At 39.4% G+C, this 26,949-nt stretch overlaps 1 long non-coding RNA gene across 1 annotated transcript; it reads right to left on the bottom strand.

Moving 5' to 3' along the window:
• Positions 1 to 2,652: 2,652 nt before the first annotated feature.
• On the bottom strand, positions 2,653 to 5,064 carry LOC117355992. Its single transcript, XR_004538500.1, has 2 exons — positions 4,651 to 5,064; positions 2,653 to 3,343 (listed from the first exon to the last, which is right to left on the bottom strand). It is a non-coding gene; the product is annotated as an uncharacterized LOC117355992 (long non-coding RNA).
• Positions 5,065 to 26,949: the final 21,885 nt, after the last annotated feature.

The raw sequence follows: 26,949 nt of genomic DNA on the forward strand, positions 1-26,949 counted from the left end.
AGTGGCAGCGGGCGGGTGTGTGGTTTGTTCATCAATTGATTTCCTCTACTTCATTTATCCCATTTGATACTTTTTGTTCTGTAAACTCACTCTCATCCTCTGTATATCCTCAATGGCTTATGCTTACTGGAATATTATCTAATGTGCAAATGCGCCCTGACTTTATGACCTCTCAACAAACTATTCGTCACTGGTCTACTTTGGCTTTACTGAAAGGTAAGGCAATATCTCTTTTTTATAGTATCTTAAGAGATCATACCTTCACCTTCACACCTCAATCCATGAACCATTGGGGCTCTATTCTAAAGACCACGCTTTCTGAAATAGATTGGGAACTCTTCTGGTCATCTACAAATCGTCTTCTATTATCCTCAAGAGTTTCGCAATCAATGTTCTTTGTTATGTGGAATGCAGTATGGACTCCATTTCGAATGTGGAAAGCGAAACTGAAACAAGATCCTATCTGTTGGAACTGTTTGAAAGAGCCTGGAACTCTTGATCACATGCTTCTTCACTGCACTATGGTTCATTCCTTTTGGATTCGTATCTGGGACACCATAAAATCTATTACCAAATGTTCAGAAGCTATTTCCATAGATATTATAATCCTTCGTTTTCAACACCCTTGTTTTGCATTATCTAACTGTCCTCCTAAACTTATTGACACCATGTTTGTGACAGCTCTTATGCACATTTTGAAAAACTGGAAGTCACCCGCACTATTAGACTACACCTTCTGGTGGAACTCCTTGAGCATGTACCACAAATTCGAATCATATGCATATGAAAAGAACTTGATATCCCGTTATTCTACAAATTTGATGCGAAATAAATCACCTTGGTCATTCTTAGATTCATATGTTCATTCTGCCTTGTAGACATTTTTGCCTCTCTCTCTTTCTCTCTCTTTTTCTCTCTCTCTTTCTTCATCTCTCTTTTTTCTTTTTACTTCATCCTCTTTGCTTCTCTATCCTCTCTATTTCTTTTCTTAGCAGTTTCAAATACTCTGAATTCTTCTTACTAATCTATTATATGCAAATGACTGCAATTATGATTTCTTTTGTTCTACATCACTATTTCTTATTCAATTTTTATGTATTTGAACTGCTTTCTGTATATTACTTATAATATTCAATAAAATTATTGAACTAAAAAAAAAAAAAAAAAAAAGGATTTTCCTTAGTGTTTCTTCAGGTTTAAAATATATAAAATATTAGAAATTAAGTACACACTATTCTTTCATATATCTCTCATATATCAATCATTCCTTCGTTCGTTCGGGGCCCCTTGCACACATTCATACTTAATGCATTTTATCTCTTAGTTTAGGACACGTGATCTTCCTAGCCAGTCTATAGCACATGCGGTATTAATTAACACCACGCTGCTGGGAGCGGGAAAACTCAGAGAGGACAAAGAAGACAGAATACTATTCACTTGCCCAAAATGGTGTCCAAAGACAGGACAGATATAGTACAAACTGAGAACCCAAAATGGATTCCATGTAATCATGATTTCCACCATGATTTGGCTCAACAGCAAAGTACATAAACAGATATTATTATGCTTTCCCTTATATTAATCCTTAGTGTGTTTTTCTCTGGCCTTAGCTACATTATATTTAGAATTTTATTCACCTGTTTTTCCGTACGCTTCTATTTGGGCATGTCCCTAACTGACACAGATGTATCTAACTAGAATTACCCAGAATCATACGAAAAACTGGCGCTTTTGTAGAAAAACTTCCACAAAAAATACTGCACTTATCATGTCCTGACATCCATTCCCATTTCCGTCCCATAACCAGCACCCCCTGCTGGCCACAAGCCACTACTCCTCAATCCCCTCTTGAATATTACTGAATTTATGAAGTAATATTCATAATTGAGCTCGTGGTCTTATCTGTGGCACTGGGGTTTGCTCTGGGTACGGTTCTTCTTATGGATCAGTGTGTGTCTGTGCAAGTATATTCTTTTAATGCCAATTAGATAGCAAAAGCCAGAAAAATGTACTACCTAGGCCTGCAAAGGCAGGTGCCTAGAAGATCTTACCCAAAGCTTACTTGAATTCTCTAGTGAGAATGCAAGCAAATCCCATCCACTATTCTAGATAAAACCCATTCAAGTGTACATTTATGTAAGTTGCTGCCTAAACCATATCATACAGGAAACTTACCATTCCAGTGGTAGTTAGACAGTGTCTGTTCTAGGTGCAAGTACAGTCCTAGAGCAGAGACGTCTGTTGTTTTATTCATAGAGGTATTCATGAAACTCCAGTACTTTTGAAGTTAAAAAAGGTCAGAAAATTTAGAGAAAGTAGTTACAGAAAAATAGAACCCTAGATTTCCCTAAGATAAAGAGAACCTCAGTATGATCTAACTTAATTGGTCCCTATGCTCAAAAGTGTTATGTTATAGAATCCTGGAATTAAATCAATAAAGTGTAAAATAATGCACAGTGTTAAGAAAACCAAATATATGCTTAATATGGAAATGTAACTCATGTGCAGATAATGCACTAAATTTAAATTAAAATCATTAAAAGGACTGATGATATCAGCAGTTAAATCCAATAAGAGACATTGTGGCACTGTGTAACAGCTTAGAAGCTGCCACTGTATATGGAAATACAGTCATATGAAATAAAATTTAAAATACAGGATAAACAAAATATTTTCTGAGAACAATGCATGAAGACAATGATAAAGAAAATACAGTTGTTAACACAATATCAGAATAAGCCTATTGAATTATGTAAAAGCATAATTAAAGTTCAGAAGCCTAATTCAAATGGAGTGATTTAAAGTAACGTGGTTTAAGATAAAGTCTTTTTTTCTTTCAAAATTTTTTTTATGAGTCCAGAAATGTCTTTTGCAAATAGTTTTAGCAACTTGTAAGGTCGGAGTCTCTAAATTAATTTCAGTGTTAAATCATGGCTTTAAAAAGTTCATGCTGCAACGTTTTCAGGATTCAAGCTCATCTGTTCTGTAACTACGGAATTGCTGTTTCTTTCTCTCTTTTACCCGAGGGAAAAACACATCCGTACTGGTACAACTGAAAGAAGCACATCTAATTAGTTGAACAAAGACAAAGGAACACTGAAATTCCCGCCGAAAATTCAGCTTCGGAATTTTTCTCTGTGTTCTCCACAGCTTTAGTGGTGGAATGTGGTACTGCTGGTCAGTGTAAATCCTGGAAGGAAAGCGCATGGTCATTAACAAAAGAACAAAGAAGAAAAGAAACACGTAGAACATTTTCCCCTCTGCAAACATGACTAGTTCTTGCATCGCAGAGTCACAGTCTCTGTGTTGAATTGTTGAAAAAGATTCAAAGAAGGTTTCTTAACTGAAACACAAAACACACAGATTAAATAGACTTTTTTCAGGGTCCTGTGGTACCAAATATGGCCACAGGAAAATTTAAACATGCAGACACATTCTCTACATGGTAAAATTCGACTTTCTTTTTTCCTAACACCAGGGAATTATTCTCAATCCATATTCTTTATTAGGTTCCTATCCTGAAGAGCTTACTAGTAAAAATTAAGCAAAATTTCAATTCCGAATTCATCCACTTACATAAAAGTTTATTATAATTATTAATTTCCGTTAACAAGGTTACAAGCCCTTTGTTTCACATTTATTTTAATTTAAAAAAAATATAGGTACTTAACCTCTATTTTTGTTAATCTTTTTATTTTAAACTGCCCAAATTTAATTTTAAAATGCATTTAAATTTAATTACTCCCTAATCATACATTTTGGGCAATGCACAATTTTAAAAATACTTTATAAACCATGCAGGGGCACAAAAATTCATATTCAAAACTAATTTGAACCCTGAGATAAAAATACAAAGGCAAGGAAACTTTTTTTCCTTATGCACACTGTCACAAAACAATATTTCTTTTAGGCATGGCATCTGTTTATTGGAATAAATCTTTTCCTTTGCACAAAATAAATTCGTTCACTGCTAAATACATTCCATAACTCTTTCCTTCACATTTTTCACAAAACTTTCTCTCACATTCCAATTCCAATATAACAATTCAGTGTTAAAACCCATCTAGCTGTTCAAACTTCTTTTATCCATTCACTTATGGCAAAATCCACCTCATTTAATATCACAGTCTAATTCCTTCTGACCCTACATTACCTTTCTTGCAACACTCTTATAATCTTTTTAAAATATAAAGAAACAAGGGAAAAATTCAGGCTACATAACGTATTTGTTTTTTTCTTGTTCTAGGATACATTCATGCATAAATGGCTCGTACAGAGCCTTCAGGCAAACAGCTCCTAAAACTACTAAAGTACCTCCATTGTTCTTAACAGCACAGATCATTGAGCTATATAAACTCTGCTGCAAAACCCCTTTGGAACTTAACAACATACGCAAACTTTCTTTGTTTCCTGAACATCAAAAACAACTTTGAATTAACTTCAAGTGCCTTACGAAACAATTAGAAATTCACAAGAAAGTATACAAGCAAATCTCGGAACTCAAAACAGCATGCATTTCCTTGTTATAGGGCTGGTAAAGTTTTTCAATAAACCCTCTGGATCCTTGCTTACATTATTAATTTCATTGCAAGTTCCTACATTTTAAATCCACAATATGTTAATATTTAAGCATATTTTAAAGATCGATACCTGTTTTTGAAAAATCATAAAATTGCAGACAAAGAATCTCCATGCTGTGGAATTTTCTCCTTTCCTCTTTCCTCCCCCCTCCCCTCCATCGTAGTGAACAAAGGAGAAGCTCAAAAAGCCCGCCTTCCAGCTCACGTGATAGCTCTGTGGAAGGCATCGAGGGAGGAAAAAGGTGGGGGTCTCTTTCTTTCACACAAAGAAGACTGACCAGCAAGGGAACAGGAAGCCATTAACTTTATTTTTCTTTTTTCAGAGACAAGAGAAAGGGTTAGGGCAGAGCAAAAGAGACAGAGAGAGACAGAAACTGGAGTTTAGAAAGACAAAGCTGAGAAACACAAATTTTTTCTCTTTTCAAACTAGCAATACAACTACCAGTTTGCTTTACTTCAGACAGGTACTGAAATGCATTGAGGGAGAAGACGGAGGAGGGGTGACTTCCCTCAACCCGTTTTTTCAAACAAAGAGACGGAACAGCGAGGGAAACTTTTTTCCAAACAAAGTCAGATTAAAACGGACAGTTTTCTTTTTCACAGAGAGAAAAAATTTAGTTCAGAGACAAAGCTTAGACACACAGCAGGGAAGAACAATTTTTTTTTCTCTTCAAACTCAATAACTTCTATTATCTCAGCATTCGTAGCTTAATTCAGACAATCAAAAACTTGCCGGCTTTCTCACGTTCACAGAGGACACCTGCTCTCTACTGGGCACTTCTACCTTAATTTTTTTTTCATTAACATAACTTACTTTATACTAACGTCACACCCCTCTACATACATATCTATACATTATTATTTTTTATTTTTTTTTTTCCTCTCCTACTTATATCTTACAACAGGCATATACTCACAATTTTTCCATTTTTCCGGTCCCGTTTTGTCTCTAATTGCCGCCATTTTTCCTGCGCAGCCAGTCAAAGGTCATCTAATGATAACCTGACTAATACTTTTGTTGCACAAACCATGTGAAAATCTCTATTCACTAGAGTTTCTATGAATAACCTAAAGGAAAAACTCTCTTCCTAAGCTGACAGATTCAAATTGCATAGCCTTACACAGAAACCTTAGTCTGGAGGAGGAAAACTGACAGCTTCATGTTACACTGACACAGTGCTAAGTGTGGGCTTCCAATGCCCCCCTTTCTATGCTGGAGACTGATACAGCATCTCAGATTCTAACTTAACTACTTCCAGATGTTACCTTAGGATTTTCCTTAGTGTTTCTTCAGGTTTAAAATATTAGAAATTAAGTACACACTATTCTTTTATATATCTCTCATATATCAATCATACCTTCGTTCGTTCGGGGCCTCTTGCACACATTCATACTTAATGCATTTTATCTCTTAGTTTAGGACACGTGATCTTCCTAGCCAGTCTATAGCACATGTGGTATTAATTACTGCTGGGAGCGGGAAAACTCAGAGAGGACAAAGAAGACAGAATACTATTCACTGGCCCAAAATGGTGTCCAAGGACAGGACAGATATAGTACAAACTGAGAAACCAAAATGGATTCCATGTAATCATGATTTCCACCATGATTTGGCTCAACAGCAAAGTACATAAACAGATATTATTATGCTTTCCCTTATATTAATCCTTAGTGTGTTTTTCTCTGGCCTTAGCTACATTATATTTAGAATTTTATTCACCTGTTTTTCCGTACGCTTCTATTTGGGCATGTCCCTAACTGACACAGATGTATCTAACTAGAATTACCCAGAATCATACGAAAAACTGGCGCTTTTGTAGAAAAACTTCCACAAAAAATACTGCACTTATCATGTCCTGACATCCATTCCCATTACCGTCCCATAACCAGCACCCCCTCCTGGCCACGAGCCACTACTCCTCAGGCACCTAAAGTGCTATTTTGTACTTGCATAATTAACTTACACATGAGTGGGACATAGATGGGACTCACAGTTATGCGCATGTTTTGAACTGTTTGAAGACACTGAATCGGAAGCCAAGGACAGGCTTCAACGACAAACGGAAACACACAACAATGGAGTCGTGAGGATGAGATGTCAAGTGGTCAACCAAGGGTGTGTGGTCCAAAAGTCACTTTATTGATAACTGTTTGATGTCATTTGATAGAATAGATGGGTGAACCAGCATAGACTATATTACAATAGTCTTAATGAGAAGCAATTCATTCATAGATCATCATTTTGTATGAAGAATCATCCAAATAAGAGTGAAAAAAATGAAAATGTAAGAGCCCCAAAAGCATCTTTTATTAGTAAGAGAGTTTGCACTGACCTGCCCATGCTTCATAAGCTCTTTAGCTGGAAATAATGCAGGCAGCTTCTGATTAGGCATCTCCAAGTGCTCCAGAAGAGGCTGCATCATGAGCCTGGTTACTTTTCAGGTCTTCGGTCTATGAACACCTGGACGTTATGGCCCCAATTCTATACATGGTGCTGAGCAATGCAACGCATAACAGATGTCAATCTAGCAGCACTTAAATTGGACTTAGGCATTGGTAGGAGTCATGACCTTAGCACCCCCTATTTATGCCAGGGTTTTCTTATCCTACACACCAATGCCTAAATCCAATGTAGGCACTTAGACACAAAATATGCCCAAGATCCATCCATGATCTATCATAATTCATGCCTATTTTCTAGTAGGCATCGCAGTCTAGATGCCTACCTGGAAGTTGTAATCTATGCAATAACACAACTCGCAAACTCCACAAGGGACTTAGATCAATAAACGTTCTTCCCAAGGTAGCATGTACTCAACTACCCTGATATGCCCCCATGCATAAATATTTTAATCAATATTTTTAAGGATCCTCAGCGGCACCACTTGGGGCTCAATACCATCTCATTGCCCCAAGCTTTACGTGTCAACTCTTCATTGGGTCCTATCATAACTTGTACAATTCTATTACTTTTTATACTTTTGCATTTATAATTTTTGAAATTCTTTATAATTATTTAAATTTAAAAAGCTATACTTAGCTTTTTGTCATGTGGTCTCTGGCCAAGGGATTGTCATACCGACATGTTTCGCTATGGACTAGCTTTATCAAGGATAATCCCCATGCATTAAATCGCCAGCAAACACGACCACTCTATAGGCAGAGTGGTCGTGTTTGCTGGCGATTTAATGCATGGGGGATTATCCTTGATAAAGCTAGTCCATAGTGAAACATGTTGGTATGACAATCCCTTGGCCAGAGACCACATGACAAAAAGCTAAGTATAGCTTTTTAAATTTAAATAATTATAAAGAATTTCAAAAATTATAAATGCAAAAGTATAAAAAGTAATACAATTGTACAAGTTATGATAGGACCCGATGAAGAGTTCACATGTAAAGCTTGGGGCAATGAGATGGTATTGAGCCCCAAGTGGTGCCGCTGAGGATCCTTAAAAATATTGATTAAAATATTTATGCATGAGGGCATATCAGGGTAGTTGAGTACGTGCTACCTTGGGAAGAACGTTTACCTGGAAGTTGTAGGCATCTACTAAATTAGGTGTTAACTGGGGAATTCTATAAACTGCACCAACTAGCAGGTGCCTATTTCAGTAGGCACCTCAATTAATTGGTTAACAAACCTAATCAGCGCTGTTAACGAAGGTTAATTGAAAAGTAGGCGCCTATCCGTAGAATGCAATTCTAGAAAAGACTGACTAGAAACTTATAGACACCCTATGAAAAAGCATGGACGTGGTTTGTAGTTAGGCAGCCTCTTAGAGAAGAGCCCCTGATAGGTGCCTATTTTAGGCATGCCAAAAGCTGGCTTATTTTTCAGGCAGCTCCTGATAGGTCTCACCATCTACAACTCTGAGCATGGAAGAAAAATAATTTAAGTGTTTTTGTGATTTAGTTTGTCTGGTGTTTTTTGTATGGGCTCCTGATAGGCGCCATTAGGCGTGATTCAGGACAATGCACCTATCGGTGTGGTATATACCTGTACCTTATATTGAATGAGGTCCAGTAATGTGAAAATGAGATTCTTTGTAACAGTGTATTTACATTCAAAGATCTTATGGAGAGTCTAGGGCAGGGGTCAGCAACCTGTGGCTCACAAGTCACATAAGGCTCTTTGACCACATGACTACTGCTCTTCTCATGCTTCAAAGGGTTAGCATCAACGATTCCTACAGCTGCCTGTAGCTAACTCAGAAGCTTCTCCTCTGTTTCATTCTGCCCTCTCTCAGAATTTCCTGTTTCTGCCCAGGCAGGACATGATAGAGGGATGGCTTATGGGTTAGTGGCAAGCAGTTGTAGGAATCGCTGCTGACTCATTGAAGCAAGAAAGAGCATAATATTTGTAAGTGGGATTGGAGGGAAGGAAATATGTTGCAGGAGGGATGAGAGTGATGAGAAAAAGAGAAATGGCCACATGGGTGTACCAATCAGTGAAGATAAGTGGAATATTTCCTCTATTATTTAATTTTCGTTGGCACATTATAGCACAGCATAAGACTGTATCATATAATGAAGGTTTTTTGCCAGTGAGGTGAACGCTCGATCACCTCTTTGAGCAGTTTTGGTGAGGTGGGAGGGCCCTTTCTGAGGCTTTTTTCTTCATTTTTTGGATTGAGTTAAGTCTATGCTGTTCCTGTCTTACATTTTTGGACATCTTCACATTCAGTGTTGAAAGTGTTTACTCTAACATACTCTAGGTACGCCACTGGGTCCCAATCCTTCATGTTGCTGCTATACAAAGGCATCATTGGTATGCAGTTATTTGGTGGCTTGGTGGTGACTCCTGCTCCAAATAGATGAGAGTGCAGTATACTGATGATACCTTTGAGATCTTTGGTATATGCTAGGACCGAATCTTATATACATATCTTTCACTTTACTGTTGCAGTTGCTCCTGCTTGCTCTCCTTTTGCTCCAGGCATACGCACCAAGTAAGATGCTTTGCTTCAGCTGCAGAGTGCAGCACACAGGCACAGCCCAAACTAGAAGAGTCCTTGGATTTGAAGGATGCATGTTCATCTTCACCAGTTACTGTAAGAAGTAAACCCATGGTACTACATATCCTGGAGGCAACAAGCCACCACAGTACTCCACACACTTGGATATATATGGACACATTACCCTCAGCTCATACTCCAGGTAAACATACCAAGGAAGACACTTTGCTTCGGCTACAGAGCCCGGCACTATATGGAGATAAGGAACAAGAAACAGTCGAGCTGCTCCCACAAAGGACGCCAGCTGAGCATCCTCTGTTCAGGCAGGAGCCTCCTGAGCAGCCACACTCCATGCCAGTCCTCAAAGGAGGCAAAGCAAACAGCCAGCCATGGGACAGATCTCACAGCAGCCAACCAGAGGTGACTTCAATTGTTCAGGCCAAAGCCTCAGACAAAGAAGACCTAGCAAGTCATTTAGCATTCAAGAACCTGAGAGCTATAGGGCTCACCTTGTTCAATGACAGTCCTGAACATTATAGAACATGAGATGATGAATTCAAGGATGCTGTACATCAATATTGGTTTCACTCTAACTACCCAGACCCCTCTACTCTGGAGTTAAGTCATGGTGGGGAGTCAAAGGAAGGGAAGACATCTGCTTGTTATCACCCTCACCTGAGGTGCATAACCAACCAACTCACATTACTGGATCCAGCCACCAAGATCCCACTCTAACAGTAGAGATGCACCGGATTTGTTGGATATCACTGAGTCATGCAAAGCCCCACATGGCACTCTCTAAGCACAGGGGCTCAACTTGGGCAGGATTGTTTATTTATTTATTTAAAAACATTTCTAATCTGCCTTTCTCCAAGGCAGCTCACAAATTTCCATACATAATAAAATACACATTTTCAGAGGAGACATACATTAGGTAGTGGAAAGCACAGAGTTACGATACTATGTCATCAAATCTTCAACATACATTGGGTAGGGGAAAGCACAGAGTTATGATATTATATCATCACATCTTCAACAGTAGAAACATAGAAAGATGACGGCTATAGCCCATCAAGTCTGCCCACTCTACTGTCCCATCCCCTTAAGTCTGTGCCCTAGTGGGCCAAACCCTTAACTCGGCCCTCGCAGGGATCCCACATAGGTATCCCATTTATTTTTAAAGTCTGGCACGCTGCTGGCCTCGATCACCTGCACCGGAAGCCTGTTCCAATGATCAACTCTTTCCGTGAAGAAATACTTCCTGGTGTCTCCATGAAATTTCCCGCCCCTGAGTTTGAGCGGATGCCTTCTTGAGGCTGCACTATCTTTACGGTAGGGCAGCCTCCAGAATTGCACACGGTATTCCAGATGAGGTCTCACCAAGGTTCTGTACAATGGCATAATGACTTCAGGCTTCTGGCTGACAAAACCTCTATTTATACAACCCATCATCTGCCTTGCCTTAGATGAAGCCTTCTCCACTTGATTTGCAGATTTCATGTCCGCACTGATGATTACTCCTAAATCTCTTTCAGCTGAAGTCCTAGCTAAAGTTTCTCCATTCAAGGTGTAAGTTCTGCATGGATTTCTGCTACCGAGGTGCATAACCTTACATTTCTTAGCGTTAAGTAGTGTTTCCATGAGTTTACACAGTACTACATCTAAGCAATTGTCAAGTAACATCAATCTTCAATATATTGCATAGTTTTCCAGTAAGAACTCAAAACATAAGTTATATATTCACTCAAAGAAAGCTTGAACAAACAAATGGATTTTAAGCAGCTTCCTAAATTGCAGAAGATTTCCACAAAAACGTAATGTTCCAGACAAAGTATTCCACATCGATGGTCCGACTATAGAGAAACAAGAGCTCTTTGTTCATACATATTGAGCATTATTTTCTCTCTTTGTGTCCAACAACCTGTGATTCTCAGATCTCAGCTTCCATGGTGGAATGTACAACGTTAAGCATTTTTTCAAATAGTCTGGCAGACAATCATAAAAACCCTTATGTATGTGTTTCAGAACTTTAAATTTAATGTGAAACGCTATGGGCAACCAATGCAATCTCTTCAAAATAGGAGAGATATGCTCATAACGAGCCACTCCCATAAGCAATCGGGCAGCAGAATTTTGTATCATTTGCAATGCTTTGATACACATCAAAGGTAAACCCAAGTAGATACCATTAAAATAATCTACCTGCGATAAGTACCTGCCTCAAATCACAATTTGATATTACATTCTTTAAGTGAAACAGTTACACAGCGTAAAATAAGCAGATTGAACTACTTTCAAAATCTGAGCCTTAAATGCAAGATGTGCTTCAAGTATTATTCCAAGCGTTCTAACTTCTTCACAAACCTTGATCAAATGGTCACCTACATAGATCTCTTTAGGCCATCAATCTTCATCTACATTTCCAACAATCAGGATCTCTGTTTTTTTTAAACATCAAGTTCAAAACCTCTACCACAACAGAACGAGAAAGCAAAGCACTAATATATTCGCTACCAGCATCATGGCAAGAGAACGTACCACCTTAGTTGAATCATGTCCCAATCATGCAACTATCAAAGAGACTCAGGGTCAAAAGGGATGGAGCTTTGACAATAACACTGCAAAACGTTACTGGATGCAGAAGATTGCCTGAGAAACTCAGTGGTTCAGATCACCAAGAATAACTTGGCACCACCTGGAAACCTAAACATCAGACTCCTATGGAAGACAATATCATACTTCCTCAGTGAAGCCATCACTGCGACAATGAAGATCTTCATTTGACCAGTCACTGAAGTGAGACTTCTCCTATCTCTACATCAGGAAGAGAACACGAGAAAGAACATTGTGGACCGTCATCCACTCCAGAGTCTTCTCTCCCTCTATTTTTTTTTTTTAATGTTGTTTGTCTGTGTTGTCAGTCTCTCATTTCAGCCCCTGCAAGACTACAAGAGAAAAGTCATCTATCAGCCAGAGACTTCAAGAGAAGCCGTAAGCCTTTCAACCTTCAAATTCCAGTTTATTTATGGACTTTGATTGGACTTTGCATGCTGCTAACATGTTCAGTTTTAATAATAGTAATAGTGGTATCTATATCATGCGGGCAGTATTCTGCCTACGGCAGCCTTGCACTAGCTCAAGATGTGTTTAGTGTATTCCCTCTCTCCATGGGACTTTATGCTGCAGTCATATATGAGCAAGGTATTGTGGGTAATGTAGTTTCTTACATACAGCAGCCACTGCTGCTTACCTGTGTAAGCTTTGCTCTAGTGGTCTTTCTCCTAAGACCCCTCCCTTTCCTCTCATCTAAGATTGGGTCTTTTGTCTCACTTCTACACTTCCTGGTCATCTCTACAACCTTTGCTCTGATGGGACTGCAAAGGTATGACCTCTCTCTGTTACCTGTTCCAAGCTCTGTCCCTATTGGTTTCCTCTTCCCTCCTCTGCTTTCTGAGTACTCCCTGAGAATCTTTTGTCCTCAGAACCCAGTCACACTTATGCTTCCATCTTAAACACATGTTTCTATCCCCAGCAAAGCACCAGTATTTCACCTTAAGCTACTCAACCACATGCATGAATAACTCATCACTTCAACTCTGAAACTTGGAGCACCTTTCTGCCTATTTTCTCACCTCTATCCATCTTCCACTCTTCAAATCTACATTCTCTTCTCCAACTGCAATATCCAGGATATTCACCAACTATGAGTACCTCTTCCATATCTACTCAATAAAATATATTTCAGAAAATTATAAGGACTTGCCTGTGTGTGCGTTGGGAATGCTAAGCTTTAACTATCTGCATAATATAGCCCAAACAAGAAGCTAAATGAGGGCAGAACTCCACCACAGTTTTTTGCACTTCCCTCCCAGAGGAGCAGACTTCACTGCCATGAAAGCTGGTGCTATACAGGTAAGGGGTTAGCCTGGTGGTTAGATAGCCCACTTGTCATTCACAGGGTGATGAGTTCAGATCCCATCCTGCAGTGTCCCAAAGCCAGAAACCAGTACAATCATGGAGTTAACATGTCTGGGCCTGATTCTGCAGTGGTTGCTGAAATTTAGGCACCAGCAGGTGCCTAGATCACGCATAATTTAAGTCTAATAAGAAGCACGCTATCTTACTTCAGTTCGATCTCTCTGCAGCTTTTGATGTAGGTAATCACAATATTCTGCATTTCCTGCTTTCAGAAATCAGCCTTGATCAAATTGTTCTAGAATGGTTTTACAAATTTCTATCTTCTCGCTCTTATTCAGTCAATATGAAAGGCTAAAATTCAAAATCACGGAGAGCCCTCTGTAGTGTCCCCCAGGGCTCTTCAAGATTTTGCTGATGATATCTTCATATTACTTGAGGTTGATCCACATCTCGATAATTTCATACCCAGTATTAACCATTGTATTACTAAACTTCAGTCCTGGGTGACAATGGTCCAGATGAAATTAAATACTGCAAAGACTACACGCTTTTATGGCTTGGCCCAAAGTTAGATTCTCTCCCTTCTGCTGTGATCTTAGACTCAGGAGAATCTTTGAAAATTGAGTTTTCCTCATTAAAACTAGGTATTGTTATTGATTCTTCACTTACATTTAAGGACCAACTAAACTCGCTTATTAAAAAGTGTTTTTTCAGCCTCCGTGCTCTGAGAAGAGTGAGAGCACTTTTTCACCAACACCACTTCTCTGTATTGGTTCAATCATTTTGTCAAGGCTGGATATCTGCAATTCAGTGCATTTGGGTCTTTCAAAGATCAGTCTGCAGAGACTTCAATTAATACAGAACACTGCAGCTAAACTTATCTTCGGTATGAGTAAATTTGATCACGTAACGCCTCTGCTCAAGGAATTACATTGGCTTCCAGTATATCTCATAATTCAATTTAAGTGCATTTGTATTGCATTCAAGATCCTATTTGGCATTTTTGCCACTTTGATTCCTTTAGACTAGAATGTTCATAGATCTCATCTTGCCAGAAGTTCTCAAAAATTAAAACTTACATTTCCCTCTCTTAGTGGTAAAAACAGAATCTTTAAGAGATTTAGTTATTCTTTTGCTTTTAAATTAACCGAATGCTGGAATGCTTCACCGCTTACATTAAGAAGTTTAGGTTCTTTTGCTTTATTCCAGAAAGTTCTGAAAACTTTTTTGTTTGCTAAACATTTTGGAAATTAACTATTTCAGTCTACTTTTTCTTGTCAAATTTATATATTATGTTTTACATTATTGTAAACCAAGTCGAGCTCCTCTTGGTTGGTGACTCGGTCTATAAAACTAAGTTTTAGTTTTTAGCAAATTCATTACCAAAAGATATGATAAAAGCAGTTAGTGCAGCTGGATTTAAAACAGGTTTGGACACATTCCAGGAAAAACAAAGTCCATAATCCATTGGTGAGAATTTGGAATGGACTCCCAGATTCTCTAAGACTGGTAGATCAATTATATCAATTTCAAAAAAGTTTAAAAACCTGGTTGTTTTCCCAATAGTTAATTTGATTTTAGCTGTCAAATAGTAATTTTAAGCAATTCAACACACTTTTTTTTCTAACTTTTTCCATCCATCTATCTAACCAATTTCTGTTTCTATCCCACAGTTTTTACTTGTTATGTTTCATTTTTTAACTAAACTAAACTAAACTAAACCTTGGGTTTATATACCGCACCATCTCCACGAATGCGGAGCTCGGCACGGTTTACAGGAAGAAAGATGAGAGAGGAACTACAGTGGAGAGATTAAAGAGTTAGGTGTAAAGGGGGAAGGTGAGAGGCCTAAGAGGGGGGAAGTGTTACAGTTTTGAGAATAGCCAGGTTTTTAGGTATTTGCGGAAGAGTTGGAGGGAGCTTGAGGTTCAGAGAGGGGAGGTGAGGTTATTCCAGATCTCAGTGATTCTAAAGGGGAGGGATGACCCAAGTTTGCCTACATGGGAAATACCTTTTATGGAAGGGAAGGATAGTTTAAAAATTTGGGAGGATCTGGAGGAAGTAGGGGTTGGGGAGTTCCAGGATAGAGGGATAACGGCAGGAAGGATGCCATGTAGGATCTTGTAGGCCAGACACGAACTGTAAACTGAGTCGAGCTCCTTAGGAAGTAGATTCTGTATATAAAATGAAGATTAGATTAGACCTGAGGAAAGCCACTGCTTATTCCTGGGTTTAAGAGTATTGAATCTTGCTAGGTTTGGGGATCTTGCCAGATGCTTGTACCCTGGATTGGCCACTATTGGAAATAGAATGCTGTGTTTCATGGTAATGCTTATGTATGCATAATTTCTAAAGATATCAAATAGGTCTGGCCCTTGAATTGTGCTGCAGATTTTAACTGATTAGAAATAGAGAAAAGGACACAATATGCCATTCAAAGCATGAGTTTTGATCAGTGTTATATAAATAATAGAAACTACATCTCCTGGTTTCCTCCATCTTAACATTTAATTCCAAACTGAGGGATCTCCAGAAACAGTTGTATAGTTTGTGCTACTTTTATTCAGAACATGATATTCTTTTCAAGCCTGAGAACAAAAACATCATTTAAGCACAGGCTTTTTGTTCAAGGAAGGAATTTTATAATGTGTGGATGATGAGTCAACTGTATGTGAGTTCTCACAAACTATAAGTACATTATTTTTTATTATTGTTTAAATAATAGGGTAAAACTCTGACTAATACCTAAGACCCCTATTCTCTGCTTTTATTTCTCTCTGTTTTTTCCTCCTCTTTGGTTTTTATCTCTGACTTCTTTCCGAGACTTGCTTTTGTCCTGCTACTGCTTTGTAAACAGCAGTATATCAAAAGTTTTTTGAAAATAAAATAAATAAAATAAAGATGCAAAACTGGATACATCCACTAGAAAGGAAACATAGTGTACTAATTCTTTTCTTTTTATTTTAATACTGAATTACATTTTGAAAAGTTTTTGATTTAAATCAATATATCCATAGTAGTAACAAACCCCCCCCCCAAAAAAAAAAAAAAAAAAGTAAAGACAGAATAGAGGAAACATATTATAAAAATCAGGAAGCTTAAACCATCAGATAGACAGATCCAAGAAAAATTGAAGGAATGGAATAAAGAAAAGGCCTAACAGAACCAATCCAATAACACACAGCCATAGGAAGCCCTCATTTGCTATCTCCTAAAGAAAATATTATCTAAGATTCAAAGGAAGGAAAATCATGTTCTCAAGCCCAAATTTTAAATGCAGATTAATTTCTATTTAGGTATGCTTCACTTAAGCAATAGCACCTGGCAGTGAGGTTCTCTCCACCTCTCCGTCTACTGTATATGTCTGCATGTGGAGAGATGCTAGAATAATAATAATAATAATAATTTATTTTCTTGTATACCGCCCAACCAATAGTTCTAGGCGGTTCACAACAGGAGAATACTGAGACATTTCAGCACATGATACAGTTTCATAGAACATACTATGTAGATAGTGTGTTCTATATAATAAAAGTAATACAATTGTTAAAAACATTCAAGTACAATGTTAAAAATCATTAAAAAATTAAAACATACTATGACAATAAGAATAGAAACAAAAGACCTCATTTAAATATATCAAAATTAATATTATTATTTGTCAAATAAATAGGTCTTTAATGATTTACTAAATGTGAAGTAAGAATTAGATTGAACAATCATCGGACTTAGCCAGGAGTTCATCTTCCCAGCTTGATACTCCAAAGTCCTGTCTAAAAAGGACTTAAAACGACAGGCCTTTGGAGTAGGGAAGATGAACTTTCCAGAATTTCTAGTTCCTTTTGTTGAATAAGAAAGTTTCAGATAGGGGGACAAATATGAGGGAGATAATCCGAAAAGCACCTTATAACAAATGCATCCGAACTTAAAAAGCACTCTGGCCCCAAAAGGCAACCAATGCAACTTGGTATAAAAAGGGCTAACATGATCATACTTTTTAAGATTAAAAATCAGGCGAACTGCAGTATTTTGCACCAACCGAAGACTTAATATAATCTTTTAGGTAACTCCAAATAAATTATATTACAACAGTCTAAAGTTGATAATACAATAGATTGAACCAATAACCAAAAAGATTCGCTGTCAAAAAACTTTTTAATGGTTCTTAATTTCCATAAAAACGCATAACTTTTTTTAATTAATAAATCTGTATGTTTCCTAAAATTTAATGTGTGATCCAAAATAACCCCCAGAATTTTCAAATTAGATGCTATCTCAAAATTTTGGCCCTTCAGTTGGATACTTTTTTCTTGAATTTTCTCATTAGAAAAAAAAAAAAAAAAAAAAATTCATAATATATGGGCAATGGAACAATAAATGATCTAAAGTTCCTACTTCTAGATGACAATGCCAGCATCTATTAGACAAAGAACTATCTAATTTTTGCAACCTAACAGGGGTCCATAACACTCTATGTAACAGAAAAAACCAAGTTTGTCTCATAGATGCAGACACCGTACATTTCATCCTCCAAGACCAAATTAATAATTTATTAGATAACCCAGTGGCATTATCTTATGATACTGTGATATTTGGTATGGAAATCAGAGCAAAAAGTCAGTTTTCTGCTAACAACAATAAATTATTACTAATAATGACTGGGGTTGCCATTCAGCAAATTACATATAATTGGAAGGATTGGAGGAAATTAAATTATAACTTTTGGTGGAATTCTTTATGCCATATCTATAAAATGGAAAGATTTATTGCTTTACAAAGGGGATACTTTAAGAAATTTCAGGATGTGTGGAAACCATTAACAAAATATTGTAAGGATTAAGTAAAATTATTTCCCTTTTAATTATCAGTTCAGGATATAGGGAGGGGATATTTTTATTATTACATATATTATATAATAATGGAAGATATAGATGGGAGGGATGGGAAAGGGGAAGGGAAAAAAATGTATATAATGTACCAATGATTGTTTATAAGTGATATATTTATTGTTACTATGAATGAATATATTTTACACTTAATGTAATTTTGAAAATGAATAAAGAATATTAAAAATAAAAATTAAAAAAAAAAGAATTTTCTCATTAGGGCTTGCCAAAAAAAACCTTGTTTTTCAGGATTAAGCTTCAACCTAACCTGTAGCATCCATAATTCTACCTTTTCTAAGATTATAGAAATTCGAGTAATTAATTCATTTGAGATGTTCTTACAAGGTAGCAATATAGAGATGTCGTCTGCATAAATGTAAAACATTACTTCTAGACTTTGGAGTAAATGTGCCAGGGACACTAAATAGACATTAAACAATGTTGGGGATAAAGGAGAACCCTGCTGTACTCCACATGAGTTCCTCCAAGAGGGAGAATATTTCTCATCAGAAAACACTTTATATGTTCTTTGTTCTAAGAACCCTCTGAACCAATTTTGTGCCTTACTACTGATCCCGATTGAGTCCAAGCAGTTTAACAGTAGATCATGATCCACTAAATCGAAAGCGCTGCTCAGATCCAATTGCAGGATCAGGGCACTTGTACCAGTACTGAACAGAATGGAGAGTTGATTTAATAGTGATGTTATTACTGATTCTGTACTGTGTCCAGAACGAAACCCAGATTGATTTTCATGTAGGATATTATATTTCTCTAAATAATTCACCAATTCAGCATTCACCAGTCCCTCCATTAGTTTTTCAAATAATGGGATACTTGCAACTGGCCTATAGATTTTTTCGCTAGCAAGTGACTCCTTCTGGTTTTTTACTATAGGGGTTATTATTATTTTTCCTAGGTTTTTTTCAAATTGAGAAGTAATCCATTTATAGAGATGAGCTCTAAAGGTAGGCGAGGCATTCATCAATATGTTCCTTGGACATATATCTAAATGACAATATTTTTTTGCATACTTTGAATATAATTTGCTAAAAAGTTCCCAATCTGGGATAGCAAATTTTTCCCACATCATGTCTATCCTAATTCCCTCTTGTTGTCCTATCGGATTAATAAAATTGATGACTTGATCATTCTTATTTTGGCTACTAAAATCAGTTTGTAAGCCATCAATTTTATCTTTAAAAAATGTTGCTAAATCATCAGCGAATGGAATATTTTCCTTATTTGGACGCTTCTTAGAGTCTGTCTCAAATAGCCCATAAACCAGTTTAAAAAGCTCTCTACCTTTATGTCTCCTTTCTTTTTCTTATATCTACTACTCTTTTCTGTAATCATCCTATATAATAAAATCCTAGCTGCGCATGCGCACTCTTACCTGCGTGTTCCGTGATCTCTGATCTGTGATCAGTAGGTCTGTGGCGGCAGGAGTGCGCATGCGCGAGTCCCCAGCCTTATTTCTTCTCAGCACCTACCTACACTCGCCGGCAGGACTGGCCACCAGCACTGGACTCCCTGCTCACCACAAGATTAAAAGCCGCAGTGTTGGCTCCTCTCACGAGCCGCACCAGCATCAGAGAAGGCTTCCGACGCTGGTGGGGATCGAGAGGAGCCGCGGCGACACCTTTAAACCCGCGGGGCGGGAATGGAAGCGCTGACAAAAAAGACTCCAGCCGCTTTGCCGGCTCCCCACTCACTCACTAAGTATGTTCTTCGCGATCTGACCCTCCCATTCCTTCCCGACGTCTGACCGGCTCACATAGTCCCTTGCCACCGCCCCCTTCCCTTCCCGTGGTCCCAACTCGAAACCTGCCGATTCCAGCAGCGTCTGCAGCACTCTACACACGCTGCTTCAGGGCCTTCTACTGCCCTGATGTGATCTGCTGCATCTCTGATGATGTCATCAAGGACGTGCCAGAGTAAATCAGTAGAAGGCCCCGAAGCAGCGTGTGTAGAGTGCTGCAGACACTGCTGGAGTCGGCAGGTTTGTCGGGACCACAAGAAGGGAAAGGAGCCAGCCAGACTGCAGGAAGGGAAAGGGGGGTAAGGGAAACACTGCTGCTGCACAGGGAAATGGTGTGGGGGATGGAATGCTGCTGCTGTGGCGGCTGCACAGGGAAGTGTGGGGGGATCAAAATGCTGCTGCACAGGGAAGTAGGGTGGGGGAAATGCTGCTGCTCAGGGAAATGGAGGGGGAGGTAATGCTGCTGTGGCTGCTGCACAGGGAAGTGGGGGGGGAGAAATGCTGCTGCATAGGAGGCAGGGAGAGAGACAGATAGATAGAAAGAAAGACAGACAGTAGGAGGAAGGGAGACAGAAAGAAAAGAAGAAAGACAAAGGGGCAGGGAGAGACACAGAAAGACAGACAGACAAAGGGGGCCAGGGAGAGAGACAGACAGAAAGAAAGACAGTGGGAGGGAGAGAGAGACAGATATAAAGAAAGACAGACAGATATATATTCTAGCACCCGTTAATGTAACGGGCTTAAATACTAGTATTTTTATATTCTCTAAGTTTCAATCTCCAATTAGTTCTATCTTCTACTTTACCTGATTTCAACCAAATCTTCTCCATCCATCTGAGTGCCCTTTTTAGTTCTAATAATTCTGCATCGAACCAATTATTATATATTTTGTCTCGCCTGACTATTTTATGTAAGGTGCTATTTCATCTAAAATTTGATTGCTTAAAATTTCCCAATAAGATAAAAAAATTTTCTTGTCCCTCTATATTTCTCAATTTGTAGTGTGAGCTGTCAGTACTAGGAAGCCTAGGTCTTGTCCTAAAGTGCCCAAAGTCATCAAGTCACTTTGAAGAATAGTGATGAAGGGTTGATGGAGACCCAACCCTCACTGGCATCAGGAGATTATTGTTGTCACAGTCACAGTGGACTGAAGGAGAGATGAGAAACCTTATAATTATTTGAGAGGGTGGAGGGAAGGCTAAAGAGTCAAGGGGGGGAAAGAGAGCAAGTACAAATGAAAATGTGCTCTGGAAAGAGAAGGAGGGTGGTAGGGAAGGGAAGGGAAGAGAGAATGCCAAGACAATTGAAGGGACTGGGAGCAAAGGTATATGCAAGGAAGAGGGAAGTAGCCAGTCCACAGCCCAAAACATGCTCGAAGATCCGTACATACTCATATGGAGGCATAGTTTGAGTAAAGCAGGAGGGAAGTTGTACTGTACATGCATATTTTATAAATCATGCAGATACATGTGTCTCCATTAAAATTTCAGTACCAGTCTTCAGAGTGATTTGGTGCCTTTGGGCCTCTGTGGGTACTTTACAACAAGATCTGGCTTTCCCAGCACCCAAAGCTCACTGCTTCTTCTAGCATCTCTCCATATCTATTTGTTTGCATGTACACAAAGGCAAATAGGTGCCTTTATGAAATAAGCTTAAACTAGGCTCCTTTTAAGACTTTTCACATAGACAGCCATCTACAGTCTGGAATCTATTCAATGGTTCCCAGATATAGATTTGTACACATAAGAGATCTTCTACAGCTGGGTACAAAAATGTAAGGGCCTAGATGCTGCACTGAGTGCTACTTCTATAACATTAATTTAGGTGCCATGTTGGGAGGAGGGGAGTCAGCTGTCTCTGACTAGAGCCCTGTGGAGGAAGGCAGCGGATTTCCTGAGAACTGTTGCCAGTATCTGCCATCTGCAGATGCAAAGCCGCAGCAGGTTTTAAAAATCTTAGTACAATGGTCCTCCTTGAAGGAGAGAAGTCAGCTCTCCCTGACTGGAGTGCTTGGAGGAGGGGAGCAGAGTTCCTGAGAACTGCCACTGGCATCTAACGTCATCTGCAGATGCCAAGCCATGGCATATTTAAACAGCTTAGTGCCCGTGGTCTTCCTTGGAGGAGAAAAGTCAGCTCTTCTTTACTGGAACACTGGTTAACAAGACTAATAATGCCTCTGTATTGTTCCATGGTGCAACCTCACCTGGAGTATTGCATTCAATTCTGGTCTACTTATCTCATGAAATATATAGCGGTACTAGAAAGGGTACAAACGACAGCATCTAAGAACATAAGAATAGCTTTATTGGGTCAGACCAGTGGTCCATCAAGCCCAGTAGCCCATTCTCATGGTGGCCAATTCAGGTCCCTAGTACCTGGCCAAAGCCCAAGAAGTAGCAACATTCCATGCTACTGATCGAGGGCAAGCAGTGGCTTCCCCCATGCCTTTCTCAATAACAGACAATGGACTTTTCCACCAGGAAATTGTCCAAACCTTTCTTAAAAGCAGCTATGCTATATGCTCTTACTACAACCTCTGGCAATGCATTCCAGAGCTTAACTATTCTCTGAATGAAAAAAATATTTCCTCCTATTGGTTTTAAAAGTATTTCCCTGTAACTTCATTGAGTGTCTCCTAGTCTTTGTAATTTTTGACAGAGTATATCACCCTCGATTCCATGGCTCGCAATTTTTCATGCTGAACCTTGTCGAACACCTTTTGAAAATCTAGATATACGATGTTGACTGGGTCACCATTGTCTAACTGCCCATTTACTCCTTTGAAGAAGTGCAGTAAGTTTGTCAAGAAAGATCTTCCTTTGCTGAAGCTGTGCTGGCTGGTCCTCATCAGTTTGTGTCCGTCAAGGTGATCGATGATGCGGTCCTTTATCAGTGCCTCTACCATCTTTCCTGGTAACGAAGTCAGATTCACTGGTCTGTAGTTTCCCGGATTCCCTTCAAACCTTTCTTGAAGATCAGCAAACATTCGCCACTTTCCAGTCTTCTGGAATCTTTCCTTATTTGATCAACAGATTGGCTATTAGTTGGAGCAGTTCAGTTATAACCCTTTTCAGTTCCTTGATTACCCTCAGGTGGATGCCGTATATGCTTCTCCAAGTTGATTCTTGGATGTTAGTCAGCCCTTGGGCTGACTGTATATATGTTACTGTTTTATGCAGAGGTCATTTCTCCTTTGATGCATTTGTTACCTGTTTCCAGTTGTTGTTTTCATGTTTATTCTTGAGCAGAACACTCTTCATTGCCATGGGTGTCTCTACTTCACATTTATAAGGTGGCTGTCGGTGCTTGGAGCTACAAATTACACTGAAGTAGAGGAGAGTCACAGAGAAAAATCTGGATTGGATTCTTTCTGCATATGGCATGAGGTCATTGGGATACTATCCACTTGTCTAGAATGTCTCCCCTATCTATTGGAAAAGACCTTATCAGGGTAAGTACATAATCTCTTTTTAACACTTTATGCAAAGAGGTATATAAAATCAATAAATCCAATCAAGAGTGCTCTGGTTTGAATGCCTTTTAATAATAATAATAATTTTATTCTTATATACTGCCAAAGCCGTAGTAGTTCGAGGCGGTTTACAATAAGAGGAGCTGGACAATCAGCGAAGATAGGTACAAAGTAAAGTTATAGAGTACATGTAAGCGGATACAGGGATAGGAAGGGCTGGAACAGTCAGCGAACAATCAGCGAGAATAGATGCACTGTACAATCATCAATACATGTAGGCAGAGAACAGAGCGAGATTGAGAGATCGTGGTAAAAATCGGTTGGAAAATCGGTTGGAGTAAAGCAATAGGGCAATAGGAACATTTAGGTTACAAATCGGTTGAACAAGTTTGTTTTTAGCCCAAATTACCACTAAATTCTTGCTGAATCCTGGTGCAAAGTTTGGGTGCACAATCCCAGCATTTTATAACACTGTGCTTAAATTTTTGGAATGCCTCTGACTTGCCCATGGCCTCCCATGGTCACAGTCTCTTCTGGGTTATGCATGAGACATTTTGGGCATGCAGCATTGTAGAATAGCGCATAGGTAGGTGCACGCATAAATCCAAATTAATGCCAGTTTAATGCCAATAATTGATTTTTAATAGCTCATTAATTTGAGTACACATCTGCCCTCTTCACACAAATTTGGACAACCTATCTAGAATCTGGAAGATACTGTCCTCCTGTGAGGATGTCACTCTTCAGATAGTCAAAAAGAGACAAAAACAGTAGGATCAAGTTTCAAAAGAAGAAGTGAGTAGGAGCAGCTCCCACCTGGACAACTTCTGCTCATCAGGATCTAGATATTCAACTGTATTTATGAGATAAGGCCACTGAAAATCCAGACAGACCACCATTGCACTATCTAGTGAGGAGTCAGTCTGGAGGAGGAATCAAAGTGGAGCTTCATCAGGAGCGGCTGCCAAATCTCATGTACAGGTTTTAGGCATAATATAATGTTTAAAAAGAGAGACTGGGGATGTGAAGTTCTGAGGTGAAGTGGTAGGCTCTTTTGGGTAAGACCTCTATTTGAGCCAAGGTAGCTGAGGATTCAGCTGTGATTGTGCTGACGTACCTTGATATTACATTATAAGAACATAAGCAGTGCCTCCGCCGGGTCAGACCATAGGTCCATCCTGCCCAGCAGTCCGCTCCCGCGTGGCCCAAACAGGTCACGACCTGTCTGAATCACCAGAAGGGGCTCCTTTGCCACCTTGGTTTCTCATTGAAGTCCTATCTTCCCATCGAAGTCCTAACCCTCTGGTCTTGCACATGCACGACCTGATTGGGTTTCTATATTTATTACCTGGTTAGCTTTCTATACTTGTGTTACATCCCAGCACCTCTCTCAGTATCCCACGATCCCTTTATCCCTCAGAAATCCGTCCAATCCCTGTTTGAATCCCTGTACCGTACTCTGCCTGATCACTTCCTCCGGTAGCGCATTCCAAGTGTCCACGACCCTTTGTGTGAAAAAAAACTTCCTTGCATTTGTTTTGAACCTATCTCCCTTCAGTTTCTCCGAATGCCCCCTCGTACCTGTTGTCCCCTTCAGCCTGAAGAATCTGTCCCTATCCACCCTCTCTATGCCCCTCATGATCTTGAAGGTCTCTATCATATCTCCCCTGAGCCTCCTTTTTTCCAGAGAGAAGAGCCCCAGCCTATCCAACCTCTCAGCGTATGGGCAGTGTTCCAGCCCTCTTACCAGTTTCGTTGCTCTCCTTTGGACTCTCTCAAGTACTGCCATGTCCTTCTTGAGGTACGGCGACCAATATTGAACGCAGTATTCCAGATGTGGACGCACCATCGCTCGATACAATGGCATGATGACTTCCCGCGTCCTGGTTGTTATGCCCCTCTTTATGATGCCCAGCATCCTGTTGGCTTTTTTCGAGGCTGCTGCGCACTGTGCAGATGGCTTCAGTGATGCATCCACCAGCACACCCAAGTCTCTCTCAAGACTGCTGTCTCCCAACAATGCCCCCCCCCCAATTTGTAGTTGAACAACGGGTTCTTTTTCCCTATATGCATGACCTTGCATTTTTCCACGTTAAAGCGCATTTGCCATTTGTTTGCCCAATCTTCCAGTTTGTCCAGGTCCCTTTGTAGGTCCTCTCACTCCTCCCTGGACCTAATTCTGCTGCACAGTTTGGTATCGTCAGCAAATTTTATAACCTCGCACTTTGCTTCCTTTTCCAGGTCATTGATAAATATGTTGAAGAGTAACGGCCCCAGCACCGATCCCTGTGGCACACCGCTCGTGACTCCCCGCCAGTCAGAATATTGCCCCTTTACTCCGACCCTCTGCAGTCTACCCGACAACCAGTGCTCGATCCATCTGTGCACATCCCCTCCCACCCCGTGGTTCCACAGCTTCCTAAGCAGCCTTTCATGTGGCACCTTGTCGAAAGCCTTTTGAAAATCGAGGTAGATGATGTCTATAGGTTCCCCATTGTCCACCCGACTGCTTATTCCCTCAAAGAAGTACAGAAGGTTCGTTAAGCATGACCTTCCCTTACAGAATCCATGCTGGCTTGTTCTCAGTAGGCCATTTCCCTCGATGTGCTCGCAAATACTGTCCTTGATCATAGCTTCCACCATCTTCCCTATAATTGAAGTCAGGCTCACCGGCCTGTAGTTCCCGGGGTCACCCCTCGATCCCTTCTGAAGATAGGTGTGACATTCGCCAATTTCCAGTCCTCTAGTATGAAATGTGACTTTTCATTATTCCTGTGTGTTGAGAGTTTTGTGGTATACTTGGGCACACCACAGTGTGGTACTGTTAGCACATGGCCATTACCAAAAATGAGCATGTGAGCCCTTACCAGTACCCATTTTGTTAGCAGCAGGAGCTCACACGCTAATCCCGGGCTAATCAGTTAGTGTGTAGTAATGTGGCTGCACTAACTGATCTTTGCTGTCACACCCACTGTCTATTCCCAGATACACCACTCGGAGAAAAATAAAGACTAATTTTTAACATGTGATTTACACATGCACATTGGGCTTTTACCACAGGACGCCTCAATGTGTCCCACAGTAAGCTCTTTTAAGCTGCAATAAGCATGCACTAATGCTTACAGCACCTTAGTAAGTGTTCTCATGAATAAGCCACACTTGAAATAGTATTGCTGACTATTCCTAATTGGTAGTGAGATGAAAGGGGAATATGATAGAAACATATTTTAAAATGAAAGGTGGATTGCACTAAATATTGCACTATTGGAAAGAATCTGACTATATAAATGAAATATATTTTTTCATTAGGAACAAAGATGGTAATGGATAACAGACACTGTAGTATTTAAAGACAAATATGGTATATGATGCAT

The sequence above is a fragment of the Geotrypetes seraphini genome, chromosome 2 (genome assembly GCF_902459505.1).
Source record: "Geotrypetes seraphini chromosome 2, aGeoSer1.1, whole genome shotgun sequence".
NCBI lineage: Eukaryota > Metazoa > Chordata > Amphibia > Gymnophiona > Dermophiidae > Geotrypetes > Geotrypetes seraphini.